The sequence below is a fragment of the Lemur catta genome, chromosome 16, assembly GCF_020740605.2.
Source record: "Lemur catta isolate mLemCat1 chromosome 16, mLemCat1.pri, whole genome shotgun sequence".
Taxonomy (NCBI): domain Eukaryota; kingdom Metazoa; phylum Chordata; class Mammalia; order Primates; family Lemuridae; genus Lemur; species Lemur catta.
In genome coordinates, this window is record NC_059143.1 from 3276216 (window position 1) to 3294694 (window position 18479).

General features: G+C 50.6%; 1 long non-coding RNA gene across 2 annotated transcripts in view; it reads right to left on the reverse strand.

The window, feature by feature from the left end:
• LOC123621833 overlaps positions 1-18479 on the reverse strand; it is a 22396-nt gene continuing 3917 nt past the window's right edge. The window contains exons 2-4 of one of the 2 annotated variants that reach the window (XR_006729279.1): positions 2080-2204; positions 588-749; positions 1-500 (exon numbers count right to left, since the gene is read on the reverse strand). This is a non-coding gene — a long non-coding RNA (uncharacterized LOC123621833). Of the gene's footprint in view, positions 750-2079; positions 2205-18479 lie in introns of both variants that reach the window. The other variant, XR_006729278.1, reaches the window with a different exon arrangement.

Consider the following 18479-nt stretch of genomic DNA (forward strand, 5'->3'; position numbering starts at 1 on the left):
CACTTTAAATAAGTATAGCTTTTAAAACCTGTCAGCGCACTGGCTTTTATTCCGAGCCTCCATCCACTGAGTGGTCTTTCTCTCTGCACGCCCCGGGGGTTCACACCAGATGATCTGGGGGCTTGGGTGCCAAGGCATTGGGTGACATGCTCCAACCACTGGGATGGTGTGCCACCCAGGCCTCCCCTGAGACGACCTCTGGCTGTGACCCGCAGCTGCCAGTCTGTGGAGGTCTCTGCTGCTCAGAGCCAGGCCATTCTGCCCCTCCACGGCCAGGCCAGAGCGTTATGATATACTAATAATAAGAAATATACATTTGGCCTCTGCCTCCAGTTCCGGACACAAAGCTCCCAAGAGTGTTGCGATTTCCCGAGCGATGGCAGCAGCTGACCCAGGACTCCTAAATCCCGTGGGATCTCCTGGGTGGTGGGGGCGTCTGTTGTTGTAATGAGGATACTCGTGCGGGGTTCCTGGCTGGGCTCAGGCCGGGGGAGGCTGCCCTGTGATCAGAGAGTTGGGACTTTCAGCCTCACCCCAACCTCTAGGCAGAGGAGAGGGGCTGAGGGTGGGCCAGTGGTTTAACCAACCATGCCAGGGTAACGAAGCCTCCACAGACATCCCGGAGCTGCCACACGGCTGAACTCAGGGCGGCTGCTGGAGGTGGCGGGCCCTGGGAGGGCGTGGAAGCTCCAGGACGCTTCCCCCACACGTGAGCCACGTGCCTCTTCTTTGGCATCCTTTGTGATACCCTGCATAGCCAACGGCTAAGTGTAAGCAAAGTGTTTCCCCGAGTTCCGTGAGCCCCTCCAGCAAATTAGTCAAACTGGGGGACACCCGCCACAACCCGGGACTGAGCCCTCACCCCCACCCCTGGGGTCTGATGCCATCTCCAAAGAGGCAGTGTCAGAATTGACTTGGATTAGAGGAGACCTGGCTGTCTGTGGGGAGAAGTCCCCACACATATTGGTGACCAGAGGTGAAGTTTTCTGCACTGAGAACAGAGAGAAAAAACTGCAGTTTTCCCACAGCCACCCCCCAGCTACTACGGTGGTGCTGCTTGTGGTAGTTAATTCTGTTTTTTTCTTTTTTGGGGACAGAGTCTCACTCTGTCGCCCAGGCTAGAGTGCTGTGGCATCCTCATAACTCACTGCAACCTCAAACTGCTGGGCTCAAGTGATTCTCCCGCCTCAGGCTCCTGAGTAGCTGGGACTACAGGTGCATGCCACCAGCTAACTTTTTCTATTTTTTTAAATAGAGGTGTGGTCTCTCTTGCTCTTGCTCAGGCTGGTCTCAAACTCCTGAGCTCAAGCGATCCTCTTGCCTTGGTCTCCAAGAGTGCTAGGATTGATTACAGGTGTGAGCCACCGTGCCCGGCCCTTCCCTTAGTTTTATGAGAGAGAAAATGTTCAGTTATTAAAGATGATGGATTAATTCCATAAATTATAAAAGTGATTGAACATGTAAAATAAACTGAGCAGAAGACACTGTAGAAATGGAGGTATGTGAGATACCATTTGGATATAAACAATGAAATTTCAATTCCAGGAGAAAACTTTTTTCTATTGATTATATCTAATCAATTACATTAAAATGCATTTGTGATTTGATAAAAGAAATGAAAATATAATAAAGTTTTAAATTATTTCAAGTTTAAACTTTGCCAATTGATGTATATGAAGTTCCATGGCTTATAAATGAACAAAAATTAATTAGATGAAGACAAGTAATTATAGTATTCCAATAAACTGTTTTCATGGCTGATTAATAAAAGCGATATTGAGGGCTGTACATGGTGGCTTATGCCTGTAATTCCAACACTTTCGGAGGCTGAGGTGGGAGGATCGCTCGAGTCCAGGAGTTCAAGGTTACCGTGAGCTCTGATCATGCCACTATACTCCAGCCTGGGTGACAGAGCCAGGACCCTTTCTCTAAAAATAAAACAAAAAGCCCACCAGAGACATTGAATAAAATCTCAGGCAGTATTATAAAGTCTAGAAGTCTTTTGAGTGGAATTGCTGTTAGTTTTGTAGAACTAATGATGGCATGATCAATATCAGAGCAGCTCTCCATGCAAATCACCTAATGCCTATCAACGTAGTTGGCAAGTCAGCAGGAGAGTTGGGAGCGTTTCCCTCGTCAGAAATCTGACTCAGACAGCAGCATCATTTAACCAGAAGTCATACAGAAGCTCACACCAACATTTCCTAAAAATAGAAAAAAAGATTGGAAATTATTAAAATTATCTGATAGCTATAACATATCATTTGATTAGCAATTTTATAATATATAGTTTTATTTAGCTAGAAATAAAAAGAAATAATTTTGTATTTTTTATTGAGTGATTGTTATATTAGTCATTTCCTGTACTAGTTCTTGAAATTTTTAAAATATCAACTGTGTTCTCTGGACATAGATATTTTCTGAAGATTCATACAATGTCTAGGTTCCAGTTCTTGTTCTGCTATTTTGCTAGCTGTGTGACCATGGGGGAGTGACTTAGTATCTCTGAGGTTTAATTTCCTTATCTGTAAAATGGGTATAATGTTATTTTTCCATTCCACCCACAGTGGTATAAAGATCAAATAAGATAATAGATGTTAAAACAGGCTGAAAGTTTTAATACAAACACAAAAAGCAAGGTTTTATTAAATAATGGTATTATAAATACACATGTACTTCCCAATAGCTGTGAAAAATAACAAAAACGGACAATATCTAAAGTAGGTCACAACCATGAGAAAAATCTTTAATAAAAGCCAACACTCAGATTAGGTCATCACATGTGAGGAACAGCCTCCTCTCTGCTGCTCTTTCAGCAGCCGCCTCCCTGGAGCTCCTGGGGTGCACTGGGCTCTTCCTCCCTCCAGGGGCGCTGGGGGCAGGGTGCTTCCCTGCCCAGGATGTTGGGCTTGGAGTATCAGCAGACACCACCTGAGCCTTCCCTGTGCATGCTCTGGCCAGGACTCGGGGACTCGTGGTCACGACAAGAGTACGCCCCGGCAGCCGCTGCCCCCTCAGCCAGGGCCCCAAAGTGGGACATGGGAACAGGTAGACCCTGACCTCTGCCTGGAGCCACGCCCAATGACCTACAGTCCCAAACACAGCTACCAGCCCAGCAGCAGCCCCAGGAGCAAGAAAATAAATGCTTGTCCAAGTCGTTCCAAGTTATTACGTTTTGGGGTAGGTTGTTGTGCAGGGTCGTTCAGCAGTCACAGTCCTCAGATCCCTGGGTCCCCCACTTATTCTAGGTGCCTTGTCTGTAAGTCCCCGCGGACCTGTGCAGAGTGGCATGCCTCGCTTCTTCCTGCACAGCGTCCCTTCCTGTTGTTGAGGTGAGGAGAGCACATCCTCCCCTGGGGAGCAGCGGGTCCCCTATTCCAGTGTCTGGGTGAGACTGCCCGTGTGCCACGTGACCCAGGCTGACCCAGCAACATCCGTGCCCCCTGCCGCACAAGGGCCCAGGAGCACGGAACCAGCACACGGTGGGGAGCCAGAGACCACCTGAACCCTGCTGTAGCTCTCAGCGGGCTCTTCCGCTGGATCTAGAAACCGAGGGGACGGCAGGCAGAGGAACGAGAGGAAAGCACACACGTCTTATCAGTTGTACACGTATTTCACTCTTCACAAGACAGTGAAGTCCCAAGAAGCGGCCAAAGCCAGATGCTTTTATACTTTTTAGACGACGCATGATAAATTTGAAGGGAAATGACAGGACAAAGAAAACCTGGCTGGGGCAGCACATTTTCTAGGGGAGTCACTGGGAGATGTACGGGGTGTGGCGCAGGCGGAAGTGGGGTCACCGCGTTAAGTGTGTTTATTCAGGTCCATTGAGCCCCCGGTTCCCAGTCTCTGGGCTGTTTTCTCCCCCTGGTGTGGGGACGGCGCCCCTCCCAGAGGAGTCTCCACGGCTTGCCGCATGCAGGAAGGGACAGGTCAGCTCGCCCTTTCTGAAACTACGGTTTCTGCAGTGTTTTCTACTCGAAATGATCAGCCCACCGACCCGGCGTATCTGGGGATGGCACGTCCTTCCCTCCTTCCACACAGACCGCAACCCAGCAGAAGCACGGAGGAGAGGCTCGGGGAGGCGGGTCCCCTCGCAGCAGCCCGTTGCTGCCCACTTCGGGCAGGGTCCCAGGCGGGAGGGGCCATCGCTGTGGCTGTTCAGGCAGAACAGGCTTCAGCGCGGGGGCTGGCACTCTCGAGCTGTCAGAAGGGCTGCAGCCAGGGGCTGCCAATGGACACGACCCACTCCTGCACCGACTGCTCCCCCACACGCACTGTGGGGTCTGAGGTGGCACCGCTGTCCCCAGCACTCTGTGGCCCTGCGTGGCGTCAGGAGGCGAGAGGGAGAGTTCTGCTTCCAAGACCAGCCCAAGTGCATCAGACTGGCAAACGGTCGTTTGCAACCGGAACCCTGGGCTTAATTTCCAACCTCTCCTTCTAGAAGAAGAGCAATTTTAGGGCCCCAAAAGAGAGTGTCTGACCCCTGTTGGTTGAGGCAGATTTAAAATAACTCCCTTAAATTTTTAAGTATTTGAAGATAATTGTGTTTGATTTTCATAATAAAATAAATGTTAAGATCAACATTATTATAATCATTCTACATGTGAGGGAGCCTAGGAGCCTGGAATTTAAGTGCCTAACAAGTCTACCTGGGTCACTAATAGAGCTAAGGCCGAACCCAGGGTTCCTTGGCTGTCTGCCTCTGGCCCCGAGATCTGGCAGGTGTTGTTCAATAGGTCCTGGGATCCTGGATGCAGCCGGGCATCTAGGAGGGATCCACAGATGAAGTAACTTTTTTTTTTTTTTTAAGAGACAGGATCTCACTTTGTCACCCTGGCTGGAGTGCAGTGACATGATCATAGCTCACAGTAGCCTCCAACCCCTGGGCTCAAGCAATCCTCCTGCCTCGGCTTCTGGAGTAGCTGGGACTACAGGCACGCGCCGCTGTCCTGGCCTTAACCACCCTTCAATTTTCACACTAATGAGAAAGGAAGGGGTAAGAGAAATTCAACAGATTATCTTCAAAATGTCTGACCTATTTATTTTCCCATTTCTTCCTCAAAAGGGCAAATGAAAACATTTACTATAAATCGGACACAAACACACCCTTTCTTCTCTTTTCTTCTTATAAGAAACAGCCTCATTGTTAAGATCTGTTTAAGAAAAGGCTTCTACGTGAAGTTGGGTGATGGATACACAGGGTTTCATTATTCTAGTCTCTAATCTGTGTATGTTTAGGATTTTCTATAAAGAAAAGGGAATTTTTATGCATTGATTTTTTTTTTTTTAATGCTTCCTCCCTCCCAGGCAACTGTGAAGGAAGCAAGTGCCCGGCGACCACAGCTCTGGAGCCTGCACTGCCGCCCCGGGGTGCTCGGGCCGCCAAGGCCTCTGGTGGAAGGGCCTCCCGGCCCGCGCCAGGCACAGTCACAGGGACTGCAGGGCTGCACCACGAGGCACGGCTCAGGCTTTCCTTGGAGGCATTTGCCCTGCAGAGCGTCCACGCTGTGTCCCGTGACACCCGGAGGAACCGGTAGCAGTGTTGGGCCCACACCCTGTGCTCCCCGCCCAGTCCTGCACCCAGAACTCAGCACATCGGTGAGGTGCAGAAAGAAGCACGGTCCCCGCACAGCCCCAAGGGACAATACGGAGAAGACATTCTTACTCTCATGTCATCGTGCCACATTTCCGGCATCCCTGGAACAGCTGTTGAAAGCAGGGTGGGTCTCCCTCAGCTGTCCAGGCGTCACCCACCTGCTGTGGCATTCCTCTGGCCTGTTGCTGCCTGCCAGGCTTGGCCTAGGTGGCAGATGGTCACATAAAAATAGTCAGCGAGCCCTTGAGGTGCCACTGCTCCAGCTGTTCTGTTGAGCAGAAGCCAGAAGGGGGTGGCTCTGGCAGGGCCTGGGGGAGGGGGAGTGGAGGAAATCTCATCCAACAAAGACAGCGTGGTGACCCCAGCCCTCCCGGGCAGAATTCCCCTCCCTGGACTGAGCATGGGACAAGGGGAGTCCTCCTGTTTGACCCATTTCTGACCAGCCCTACTGTGGCCTCAGCATCCTGCTCCCGGGGACGGACACACCCTGGCGCTCCAGGGCCCTGTTTCGTGTTCAGGAGGCTGGGGTCCACATGTGTGGCTCAGGTCGGGCTGCTGGGTCTCCTCATCTGGAGGAATGTGAAGGATGCCTGCCTCCAAGAGGACAGTCCTGAGCCTCGGGACTACACAGGGTGCCTGGGCACTGCAGTCACTTTGTCTCCCCCTTGGCTCACGGAGTGGGCCATAGAGCGTATCCTCGGGAGTTAGTCACAGACCCCACTTGGCAGGGAATGTTAAAGAAGTGAGGGGTGAGAGGTGTTGGGGCTGGGGGGAGAGATGTTTTCTAAATCACTGGCCGCCGAGAGCCCAGGGAGCCGCCCCTGGAATTCCTGAGAGCAACTGGGACCGCCGGGACTGAGCTAAGCTCTCCAAATAGAGACAGTAAGAATCTCACATGACTTTGTCTAACAGTTTGCGGGTTTCAAGGCATTTTTACATACATGAGCCCAGCTGCTTTCCCAGCAAGCCTGTTAGGCAGAGAAAGTGCCCACCACGGAAAGGCCACCGGACCCAGCCACCCACCTCCCCGCCACCCGCCTCCCTGCCAAGCAGCTCTCAGGACGAGACTAGACACTTAACTCGGTCCTAGCCAGACCAGCTGGCGCTGAGTAGGAGCAGGCAAATACCTGGCCGGTCATGATCAGTTGTTAGCCACTCTGACTCTATTTTAAAATGCTGTCTAAATTTATTTTAACTCTGAGCAAAGCCTAGAGGAAACCGCTTTGTTTAGGTAGGCATTGTTAAATGTTTCTTGTTCCCGTCAGAATAGAGCGGGTCCTCCTCTCAGGATAGGAAAGCCCTTCTGCCTTCTCCATTCACGATCATCACGAAGCGCATTTGCATGCGAAGTGATGCGCTCGGTATCGTGGACACACGCGGGAAGGCTACTCTCGAACCTGAAGGACCTTATAAGCAGTGCACCGGGACTACGAATCTAGGGCTCACGACGTGAAACTCAGGGCGCTCTGGGGCAAGGTGCCCGTCGGCAGGGTGGTCGGTCCAGACACAGGGGGAACGAGGAGAGGTCGCTCTGACGCGGCTGTAGGACAGTGTCTTGCCAACTGGAGCCTGGGCCAGACGTAGCATGTCAGCTCATGCTAGCCTGCGGGTGGGGTGATGCAGGCTAATTTGATTTAATCCAGTGCACAGGGGAAAGTATTAATACCTAAAAAACGAATGTTCCATTTGTGCTTTTAATTAAGTGCAGCACAGCTAAATAGCTTTGCTGGGACCTGTTCATTATGTGACAGTTGAGGTGTTGAGAGCAAGGGCTCAAAAAAGACAGACAGGTTCAAAATATCCAGGGATGTCCCAGGTCAAGAGCCAGGAGGAGGCAAGGGAAGTGGCCAGAGCGTCTCTTACAGAGGCGTTGCGAAGTCCCTGAGGTGGATGGACACGTTCTCAGGGCACAGGCAGGGGACAAGGTGGCAGTCGGGGCCCAGGGCGTGGGTGGCGGACGTGGAGAAGTGGGCCCACCGTGGGGGGAGACTCCGGGTCCTGGGAGGCTCACAGGGAGCACCAAGGGGGGTCCAAATCCCAGGGAAACAAAGTTCTCTGGAACCAAAAGTCAAGATTCGGAGCAAGGTCAAATTAAATGAAATCTATTTCATGAATGCTGTCGCAAAACAAAGAGGAAGATGACTAATCAACGGGCGCAAATTCTGGCTTCAAGGTTGTGTCACCAAACAGGTTCCTCCAGCAGGGCCCGGAGGCTGGGGGGCGCCGGGAGGGCCTGCGTCCAGGACCTGTGCCCAGCTCACCCCCAGCTCGCCCGGGCCTCTCCCTGCAGGCTGGAGTCTGGTCCCAGGCGGGGCCTCCCAGCCCAACGGAAGATGCGGCAGCAGAGCCGTGGCCTGAGCGCCCTGCTGTCCTGGGGCGTAGGGTCTGCAGGTAGGAACAGGTTGCGTTGCAATTCTCCTTCCCAGGTGTCTCCCACAACCTGATCTCCCACCCATGGGCAGCCCCTGCTTCCCTCCCAGCGCTGGCTTTCTCAGCATTGACACGAAAAATGTCCCAACTCATGTGACAGTAAGAATGACGGCAATCACTATTTGTACCTGGAACAAATTAATAAATTATTATACTAATATATGTAATAATATATGATATTACATATGAATTATATATTGTATTATAAATTTTTATACTAATTTTTATTTGCTTCAAGTGTTACTAAAGATTCATAAGGATTATAGCCATTATGTAGCATGGTGTTGTAGTAACCACTCAATATTTGTGCAAGAAAAGAGTGAATAAATCAATGAATCATCATTAAACACTCAAAATAGTATATCCTACCACAGAACCAGGACACGGCCCTGACCTTGGAGCATCTTGCTAGGAAGGCTTTTGAACTCCAGGCCCTGCCTGTGAGCCCATCAGCAGGGCAGAGGGCAGAGGGCAGAGGCAGAAGGCAGAAGGCAGGAGAGAGACAAGCACGCGCTGCCCCCACAGAGGGCCTGAGTCCTCTGTGGTTCTCAGTCCCCTGCAGGCTTGTGTTCTGCCCCCTCTGTGTCTGTTTCTTCCCCTTTCTCCTCCTCCACCCTCTCTTTTCTCTTCTTTAACTAAAATATAGAGCAGAACATTTATTTTATGGTTTTTTACATCGACTCGGTATATGCTTGAGTGTAAATAAAAGGTGATTGCTGTGATTCTATCACAACAAATCCCACAAAACAACTACCTTTCAAATCAAATAATCACTTAGATCAATTTATATTCTACTTAATATAACCTTAATTTTTTGTAGCCCAATGGCCCTCAATAAAACAACTTCAGGACTGAGAGGTACAGGTGTGTGGTACACAGTGGGCCAGGCGTGTTGGGTGCCCGCTTGTATGCCAGATGTCAGAAAGAAAAGATTGTCACACACGTGGCACAAAACCTGCTGGACAGTGCTGAAGCTGCAGTTCGAGCCCCGTCTCCCCCCGGCGGAGCAGCTGGAGTTAAACGCGCTCCCCTGACCGCAGAGCTGCACGATGCGCCCATCCCAGCTACCCACCGAGTAGCAAGAGAGTTGCGTGCTCTGACACCTGAGGAGAGGACACCGCAGAAGTCACATTGAAGGGGGCAGAGAACACTCTGCAAATGAGACTGTCAGGGACAGTCCCCGTAAGTAGGGCGTGAGCAGTGTGGCCGGCAGAGCACGGAGTTGTATTTGTTCTCGGTTTCTGTCGCCAGGGCAGTTTAACAGGCCAGGATCCCAGGCAGTGCTGGCATGTGCCCAGCTTCTCCTTCCACTCTCGTCTTCCTCCGTGACATCCCAGGTCTCCGGGGGCCACCCGCACTCCCCTTTTCCCTCCCCTTGATCAGGGCAGGCCTGATGCCCCCATTCACGCAGACCACACCCTTCCCCAAGTGCCCAGTGGAGGCCTTTGCCTCCCTCGCTGGGATTCCAGGCACGGCCTGGATGGGAGGATCCGAGGTCTCCTTCTAGGCTTTGCTGAGCTCCCTCCTACACCCAGACTGCCGCCTGCTTTCTGGGAAGAGGACTGTCAACACGTGTCTAAATCCTTTTGACCATACAATTCGACTCAGTAATTCCACTCTAGGACCCAATCCTCAGTCCTAAACTCAAAAACTATTTCATGCACAAAGATGATTGTTGAAGCATTATAGTAATAGCAGTAAGAGTACAAAATTAGAAACAATCCAAATGTCCAAACATAAGGGGATAATTAAAACACACTACAAAATTATGCCATTAAAATGGTTTCTATGAAGCACTATATTAATATGACATTATATTTACAAAGTAAACTGTTTTAAAGCATATATGCAACATGAATTCAATTACGTTTAAGAAAACTAGTTGTAGAATAAAAGACTGGCAGGGAATGTAGCAAAATATTAATTAATTAATGGGTGTTTTGAGGGTTAGATTTTGTCTTTTGTTGCTTTCCAGTCTTTTCCAATTGTTGTAAAGCTCAACTATTCCTCCTCACCTTCCCTTTTAAAAATTGTGGTGGCACACTCCTGTAATCCTGCACTTTGGGAGGCTGCGGTGGGAGGATCACTTCAGATCAGGAGTTCAAGATCAGCCTGAACAAGAGTGAGCCCCCGTCTCTACCAAAAATAGAAAAAATGAGCTGGGTGTGGTAGCATGTGCCTGTAGTCCCAGCTACTTGGGAGGCTGAGGCAGGTGGATTGCTTGAGCTCAGGAGTTTGAGGTTGCTGTGAGCTAGGCTGATGACACGGCACTCTAGCCCAGGCAACAGAGCAAGACTCTGTCTCAGAAAAAAAAAAAAAAAAAAAAGAGGAAAGAAAGAGAAAGAAAGAAAAGTGGTTAAGATGGTAAATTTTATGTTGTATGTTTTTTACCACAATCTTTTTTTTTTAGAGACAGGGTCTCACTATATTACCCAGGCTGGAGTGCAGACGCGTGATCATAGCTCACTACAGCCTCAAACTCCTGGGCTCAGGCAATCCTCTTGCCACAGCCTCCCCAAGTACCTGGGACTACACGTGCACACCACCACACTCAACTAATTTTTCTTATTTTTTGTAGAGATGGTGTCTCATAATGTTGCCCAGGCTGGTCTTGAACTCCTGGCCTCAAGCAATCCTCGTGCCTCATCTTAATCATTTTTAAGTGTAGAGTTCAGTAGTGTTAAGTATATTCACCTTGTTGTACAACAGATGTCAGAATTTTTCACCTTGGAAAACATTTATCAAACCGCAGGGGGTGGTTCAGTCTAGGTCCAGCTACTCACTGCACACAGAGCCAGTTTTTGCAGCGATGAGGGCTGCCAGGGAAGAAAGGGATTTTTAATAGGAAAGATGTCTGTCAGGAGAGCAGAGAATCGGTCTCAAGCCCCTCTCCCCGACTGGCGTAGGTATGGGCTCTGTAAGGAGGGACAGTGGCACTGGGGCAGGTGCTGGGTACGAGTCTTGGCGTCAGGAAGTCTGCCCAGGGGCCTCCAGAGTCTCAGCTCCGTGTCGTGCAGAAAGTCCACCATTTCTGGGAAACAGCTCAGCAGGGTCAAGCAGGCAGCCGGAAGTGTCAGGTTCTGGCCGTCATGCCCTGCTGGCCTGCGGGCCTGAGACGCGGGAGGGGGAGGACGGGGAAAAGCAGACAGGGGTCGCTGCACTTGTTCATAGAGCCAGTTACAAACTCACCAACAATAAAAACATTATTTTTAAAAATATAAACCCTAAGTCTAGTCCTGACAGTTGCACAGCTGCAGATGGTTAAAAAATCCTGGCGTGCAGGCAGCTCCCCTTGCCTTCCCTTCCCTCGGCCCGGTCCCCCGACTGGGAGATTCCGGGCGGTTCCCTCTGGACTCCTCCCTGTGTGGGCCTCGGCCTCACCCCAAACTTCTCTCCTCTCCTCCACGCTCCTGCTTCAGCCCCCAGACCCGCGCCCCTTGTGAGTGTGCGGGAGATAAGGGGCCGGGGAAGTGGAGGCGGGGTGTTCCACGAGCGTGCTGGGTGGCCGGGAGGTGCTGAGGAAGCCCCGGGCAGCTGGGCTCCTCACATCCGTGTAATTCAGCCTCCTGGAATTGCCAAGGAAGACGCTGAGGCTCAGAGTCACACCGAGAGTTGGGATTCATCTGGGACTAACCCAGAGTTCTGCCAGCTCACTCCCAGCCCTTCCTACTTGCTTGCTGAAGACGGGAGAGGTAGCTCTGGCTTGGTAAAAGCCACTTGCTCAGTTAGGCAGGACACATGCTGCCCCAGACACCTAATTGCTATCCAAAGTGCCAACAATCCCCTTGTCATCAGGTAGGTGTCAGGTCACGTGTGCTATAAATTTGATTTGTAACGCTCAACTCTTACATGAATACTTATTCTTCATTGTGTACTTCATGGATGGATATATGCTCATGGCTTGCTTAGAAAGAGATGAATGGGGGGGTAGGGAGATGTTGGGCAAAAGATACAAAACCTCAGGAGACAGGAACAGCAAGCTCAAGAGGTCTGTTGTATAACTTGGCGACTGTAGCTAATAACAATGTATTGTGTTCTTGAAGATTGCTGAGGGTAGATTTTAAGTGTTCTCACCACAAAAAATAGTGAGGTAATGTATATATGAATTAGCTCGATTTAGCCATTCCACGATGTATACCTTTCTAGAAACAACCTGCTGTACACAATGAATATGCAATTTTCATTTGTCAATTAAAAATATATAAACGCTTTTAAAAAGACAAAGTAAAATAAATTCCTTGATATCAAATCTTTTAAGATAGAATTGGTAAGTAAAGTATAAATTAACCAAAAACATAGATAAAAGAGACAAACTGGGACAATTGGCCTGTAGCGTTTGGGAGGGCAGTTAGTTTTATCAACTGGTTTCGTTTGATTTAAACTGGGACAGGTGTTGATTAGTCACAGGACACCAGAGTTGGGGAGTTTAAGGAGCATCTGGTCTCGTCTGCTGGCCAAGGAGGAAACCAGCTTTACCTAAACCCGGAACCCCGGATGTGGGGCCCAACCCCGCCTCCCATGTAGAGCAGAACCACCGCCCGGACTTCCCCTATCGCTGTAGGGACTTAGCAATTCCATAAAAACACAAATATTTTCTGTCTGGACTCTTGCTCTCTTGCCTAGGAAAAATATATAAACAGGCTCTTTACCTTAATCATTTGCAACCCCACACAAAACCAGCCGCAGGGGAGCGCGGGTAGGCCCCGTCGGGGACCGTTCCCCTGCGGACGTCGCGTGCGCTCCAGCCCCGACGCGCTCCCCGAGGCTCGGCTCCCCGTCGCCTTGCGGGGGCACCTCCCCGCCGCCCGGCCCGCGCCGCCTGCACGCTCAGTTCTGGCGGTGAGCTGAGTGAGGGCTGCAGCGCGGCCGCACGCGCTGGGCAAGCAATGACAGGGGCATCCGAGCCCTAGAACGAAGAGGGAGTCTCACCTGCCTCCCTCTTGTCACTTCAGCAGAGACGTCCAGCCTGTGGGAGCCCTTCCCGGCCCAGGCCTCCCTCCCCGCCACGGTCCCGAAGCCGAGTGGTACTGTGCCCGCTCATCCCTTCTCCGTCCACGGTGAAGGGAGGAAGCCCAGCACCATCCTCTTGGTGACAGTTTTTCATCCCCAGAACCTGGAGACTTGTTGCCCCTCTGTCTCTGTGCTCCACTCGCTGGGCTGAGTCATCACTCTTCATCCCTCCCCAACACTTTCTTTAAGAAATCCTCAAACCTATACGAAGTTGAAAAAATAATACAATAATAAAATGAACAACTCTACCCTTCACCCAGATTCACCTATAATTAATGTTTCTGCCACATTTGCATCTCTGTGTCAGTGTCAAAGGATGTTCCTGCCTCAGCCTCCCAAGTAGCTGAGATGACAGGCCTACGCCACCACACCCAGCTAATTATAGAGACTGAGTCTCGCTGTGCTCAGGCTGGTGTGAAACTCCTCCCCTCAAGCGATCCTTTCACCTCAGCCTCCCAAGTGCTAGGGTTACAGGCAGGAGCCACCTCGCCCCACCAAAAATATATATTTTTTTAAGTGTGTCTGTACTGACATGTACAGACTTTCTTTGGCCTTATTCCCTAAACAATACAGTATAACAGCTATTTACATATCATTTACATTGTGTTAGGTATTATTAGGTTGGTGCAAAAGTAATTGTGGTTTTAGCATTGTTGCAATTTGCTGTTTGATACTGGAATACATTCTTAAATAAATATGGTTACATTATATATCATTTTAATGCACATTTCTCACTTTATTTTTTTTGCTAATGACTTATTACTTGCTGTTTATTTTATATTTATTTTAGAGTATGTAAATGATGTTAGACAAAAAGCAAAGCAAAGGAGGCAAAACCCTTGTAGATGAGGAGCACAGTGGCCAGCCATGGGAAGTTGACAACGACCAATTGAGAGCAATTATCAAAGCTGATCCTCTTACAGCTACATGAGAAGTTGTGAAAGAACTCAATGTCAACCATTCTATGGTTGTTCAGCATTTGTAGCAAATTGGAAAGGTGAAGAAGTGGGTGCCTCTTGAATTGACTGAAAATCAAAAAAATTGTCATTTTGAAGTGTCATCTTCTCTTATTGTACACAACAACAACGAGCTATTTCTTGATCAGATTGTGATGTGCCACAAAAAGCAGATTTTTTCTGACAACTGGCGACAACCAGCTCCGTGGTTGACCGAGAAGAAGCTCCAACGCACTCCCCAAAGCCAAACTTGCACCAAAAAAGGTCATGGGCACTGTTTGGTGGTCTGCTGCCAGTCTGATCCACTACAGTTTTCTGAATCCTGGTGGAACCCTTACATCCGAGAACTATGCTTGGCAAATTGATGAGATGCACTGAAAACTGCAACGCCTGCATCCGGCATTAGCCTACAGAAAGGGCCCAACTAATTCTTCTCCACGACAACACCTGACTGGTCGCACAACCAATGCTTCAAAAGTTGAGCAAATTGGGCTACGAAGTTTTGCCTCATCCGCCATTCACCTGACCTCTCGCCAACTGACTACCACTTCTTTAAGCATCTTGACAATTTTTTACAGGGAAAACACTTCCACAACCAGCAGGATGCAGAATTATGCTTTCCAAGAGTTCATGGAATCAAGCATGGATTTTTGTGCTACAGGAATAAACAAACTTATTTCTCATTGGCAAAAATGTGTTGATTGTAATTGTTCCTATTTTGATTAATAAAGATGTGCTTGAGCCTAGTTATAATGATTTAAAATTCACGGTCCAAAACCGCAGTTACTTTTGCACCAAAATGTACAGATGATTTAAAGTATACAGGAGGACGTGTGTGTAGGTTATAAGCAAATATTATGCCATTTTATATCAGGGACTTGAGCATCTGGATTTTGGTATCCAAGAGAGGTGCTGGAACAAATCCGCCACAGACACTGAGGGACAACTGGCACCTCCATGTCCCCCATCCTCCACACGTCCACCGTTCTCTTCCCGAAATCTCTCCCATGCTTTGCATAGATCCCATCTCAGCCGCAATGTCCCCATCTGTTCAAGCATGGTGTCCATCCTTTCCACTAGATCCTCAACATGTTAGTCACAGTTGTTTTACAGTCCTCACTGGATAGTTCCAACATCTGGGCCAAGCCTGGGTCTGGTTCTACTGATTGCTTCATCTCTTAACAATTGGTTGAGTTTTTTCTTGCCTTTTCCAATAACTTTTGTAGAGAAGAACAGTAAAGACCAGGGTAGATGATACTGATGCCTGTAAATGGGAGTGCCTCTCATCCTGGTGGGACTTTAGCGTGACAGTCAGAGTTAACTAGGGCAGTGGCAGAGCTGGTCCTGGGTTTGGTCGTTGCTGCAGCTACCTTCAGGGCACAAATTCCTCCAGCTGTGACCTTGTGCTTCCTGTGGACTGTGGGCTGTCAGATGGCTGTTGTTTTCCTCTAAGAGCTTCACTGATATATAATTCACCGTCCACATAACTCACCCATTTAAAGTGTTCAATTCAATGGTTTTTAGTATATCACAGATTTGTACATCCATCACCACAATCAATTTGAGAACATTTCCATCACCTGAGAAGAAACCTCACTCCCCTTAGCCATCACCTGCAGCCCTCCCCATCCTCCGCAGACCCCGACAACCACTAGTCTACTTTCTGTCCTCTCCAGACATTCCAGAGAAATGGATTTATACAACACGTGGCCTTTTGTGCCTGGCTTCCCTCATTGGCACACTGTCTGCAAGGCTCATCCTACCATAGCCTGCATCAGGGCTTCCTTGCGCTCTATGGCAGAATAACATTCCACTGCATGGGTGCCTGCCAAGGGTTTCCTCCTGTCCCTGCTCCATCCTCAGCCTTCCTGTCCCTGCACGGCTGTGCCACAGAGGGGGTCTTTCTCCATGTTCTTGCTTGGTATTCGCTGGTAGCCTCATGCTGGGGGTTGCGGGGCATCAGATTCTCCTGGTCCTGTCCCATTCACGGTCAAGCTGAGCCTGGGCCAGGGGCTTTCCCAGCCTCCTGGCTCCTCCCTCCCAGGGCAGTCATCCTGGTACCTGTGGGGAGTGGCCTGGCCCTGCCCCTGCCACGAGCGCAGGTGTCCCCGAGGCAGGGACCCTCACCTGCACGCCTGCCCCAGGAGGGGGTGCTCTGGTTCCCACCTGGCCCTGGTGTCTCTCACCATCACCCGGTGGAGGCCCCGGGAAAGGAGCTGCAGGGAGCTCGGGCTCCCCTGTGGCTGGGGCTTCCAGATGCGCTGTCAGATGAGTCCAGAGACATCGCTCACAGAACTTGCTAACATTTTAGCCACTGTTCCTATCGCTTTCATAGAGCTGTCTCTCCACAACCTCATGCGTTGCCCAAAGTGGAGCAGGTCTGTGTCTCCCTCTCCTGGAAGGCGCTGTCCCTCTTGGGAGCTCAGTGGAAACTCCATGCCCAGCCCTGTCCACGGCACTCGGGGACACCCGTTCCAGGCAGGTCCAGCTCCACCATCTTTATATACGTAGAGCCAGAACAATTCGTGGTGTGCTGCAGACACCTGATGGATGTGTGCTGCATGAAAGAGAGTTCATAAACCAGTGGTTTTTAAGGATGCACGACAAAATTTCCCGGGAGCGAGCACCACTCACATCTCCACGCGACACCTGGCGCATCTCCCCAAGCCCCAGCCCTTGCTCAGCAGCACAGCCCCTTCCACTCGGCCAGGCCCCTGTGCCCAGCTCCCCAGCGGGCCCCGCACGGAGTGCGCCTGTGAGGGAGGCGAGTGTAGGCCTCCCCCGGGCCCCGACCTGGAACTCCCCGCTGCTGCAGCAGGCCTTGCCACCAGCTTGCACACCCCAGTGTTTCAGGGAGGGTGCCTGCTGGACATGCACGGCCAGATGTCCACTGTTCACACAGGGCCCCAGGGCAGAGCAGGGCTGCAGGGCAAAGATAAGAGGGTCAGGTCCGGAGCTGGGGCCGCCTCTCCAATTCGTCCCTCTCAGCAGAAAACTCTAAGTTCAAACCAGTCTCCCAGATTTGCTGTAGAAGTACTTATTTGTCAAAGCAAGAAAATAGAGTATAATATAAATATTACATAGTAACTTTAAATGCACTTATATGCTGTGTGGGCCTCCATCTGTACACGTACCTGGGGCCCTGCAGATTTGGGCAGGGACTGCCCAAAGTCCCCTCCTGTCTTTTTGGTGGCTGGACAGACCGCAGAGCCGCAAAGCCGCTGGTTCCCAGCAGGCCCCAGCAAGGCCAGCTAGTCTGACTGGCACACCTCAGCAGGCGACCTGCGATCACACTACAGATGAGCATCAGAAGGGCACGAGGCAAGTCACTGTCCGGTCATAGAGCGTGTGAGCCCAGAGCCAGGCACACCCGGCAGTCTGGCCCAGGGCAGCAGCTCTCAGGCCTGAGCTTTGCTGTTCCCTAGGGCGCTGGGCGCTGTGCCGCCAGCCCTGTCCCAGAGCTCCCAGGCTCTGCCGCACACGCACTCCTCTCATATCCACTTGGCCGTGAGCATGGTACTCTGGTTGGTCAAATTTTTTTTAGATACTCTACATGAAATATTACTTTCCAAAAGAATTAGAACCCAAGAAAGTGCTCCTAAGCACAGTCCCCATTCCCAGGTCTGCAGGCTACCTTTCTGAACTCTGGTGCCTCCGTTTGTAACCAGGACCCCTCAGGCAGGGCGACCCAAGAGTATAAAGGGTCACGATTCCATTCATGCACCATTGACAATGGCCAGGGTGCCCACTAGCCAGATTAGTAGGACCTTGGATCGCTTTTCAGGAGAACTTCCAGAGAGTAGGTTTGGACAATGCGGCATTGGAGGCACCGGATAGCAGAAGAGCTTAAGCCAAGCTTAACTGAGAGCTGACGCCAGCTTGCCTGGCTTGCCGCGCGGGCTGGAGCCTGCTTACTCCAGCCAGACGACAGAGCCGCAAGCTTGGTACAGGCCTTGGAGTCCAGGCAGCAACACCCGGGGCCCTCCCACGGCACCGCCCGCTCTGCACTCCTGTCCTGCATCTGCCTCTCCTGCAGGCTGCAGGCGAGTGTCCACTTCTTTCTGAAGAAACCCCATCCTCTATCCACCAAGAGTAAAATCACATAAAAACACAATGGTCTGGCCGGGTGCGGTGGCTCACGCCTGTAATCCTAGCCCTCTGGGAGGCCGAGGCGGGTGGATCACTTGAGGTCAGGAGTTCCAGACCAGCCTGAGCAAGACCCCGTCTCTACTAAAAAAAAAAAATAGAAAGAAATTATCTGGCCAACTAAAAATATATATAGAAAAAAAAATTAGCCGGGCATGGTGGCGCATGCCTGTAGTCCCAGCTACTCGGGAGGCTGAGGCAGTAGGATCGCTTAAGCCCAGGAGTTTGAGGTTGCGGTGAGCTAGGCTGACGCCACGGCACTCACTCTAGCCCGGGCAACAGAGTGAGACTCTGTCTCAAAAAACAAACAAACAACAACAACAACAGCAAAAAACCAC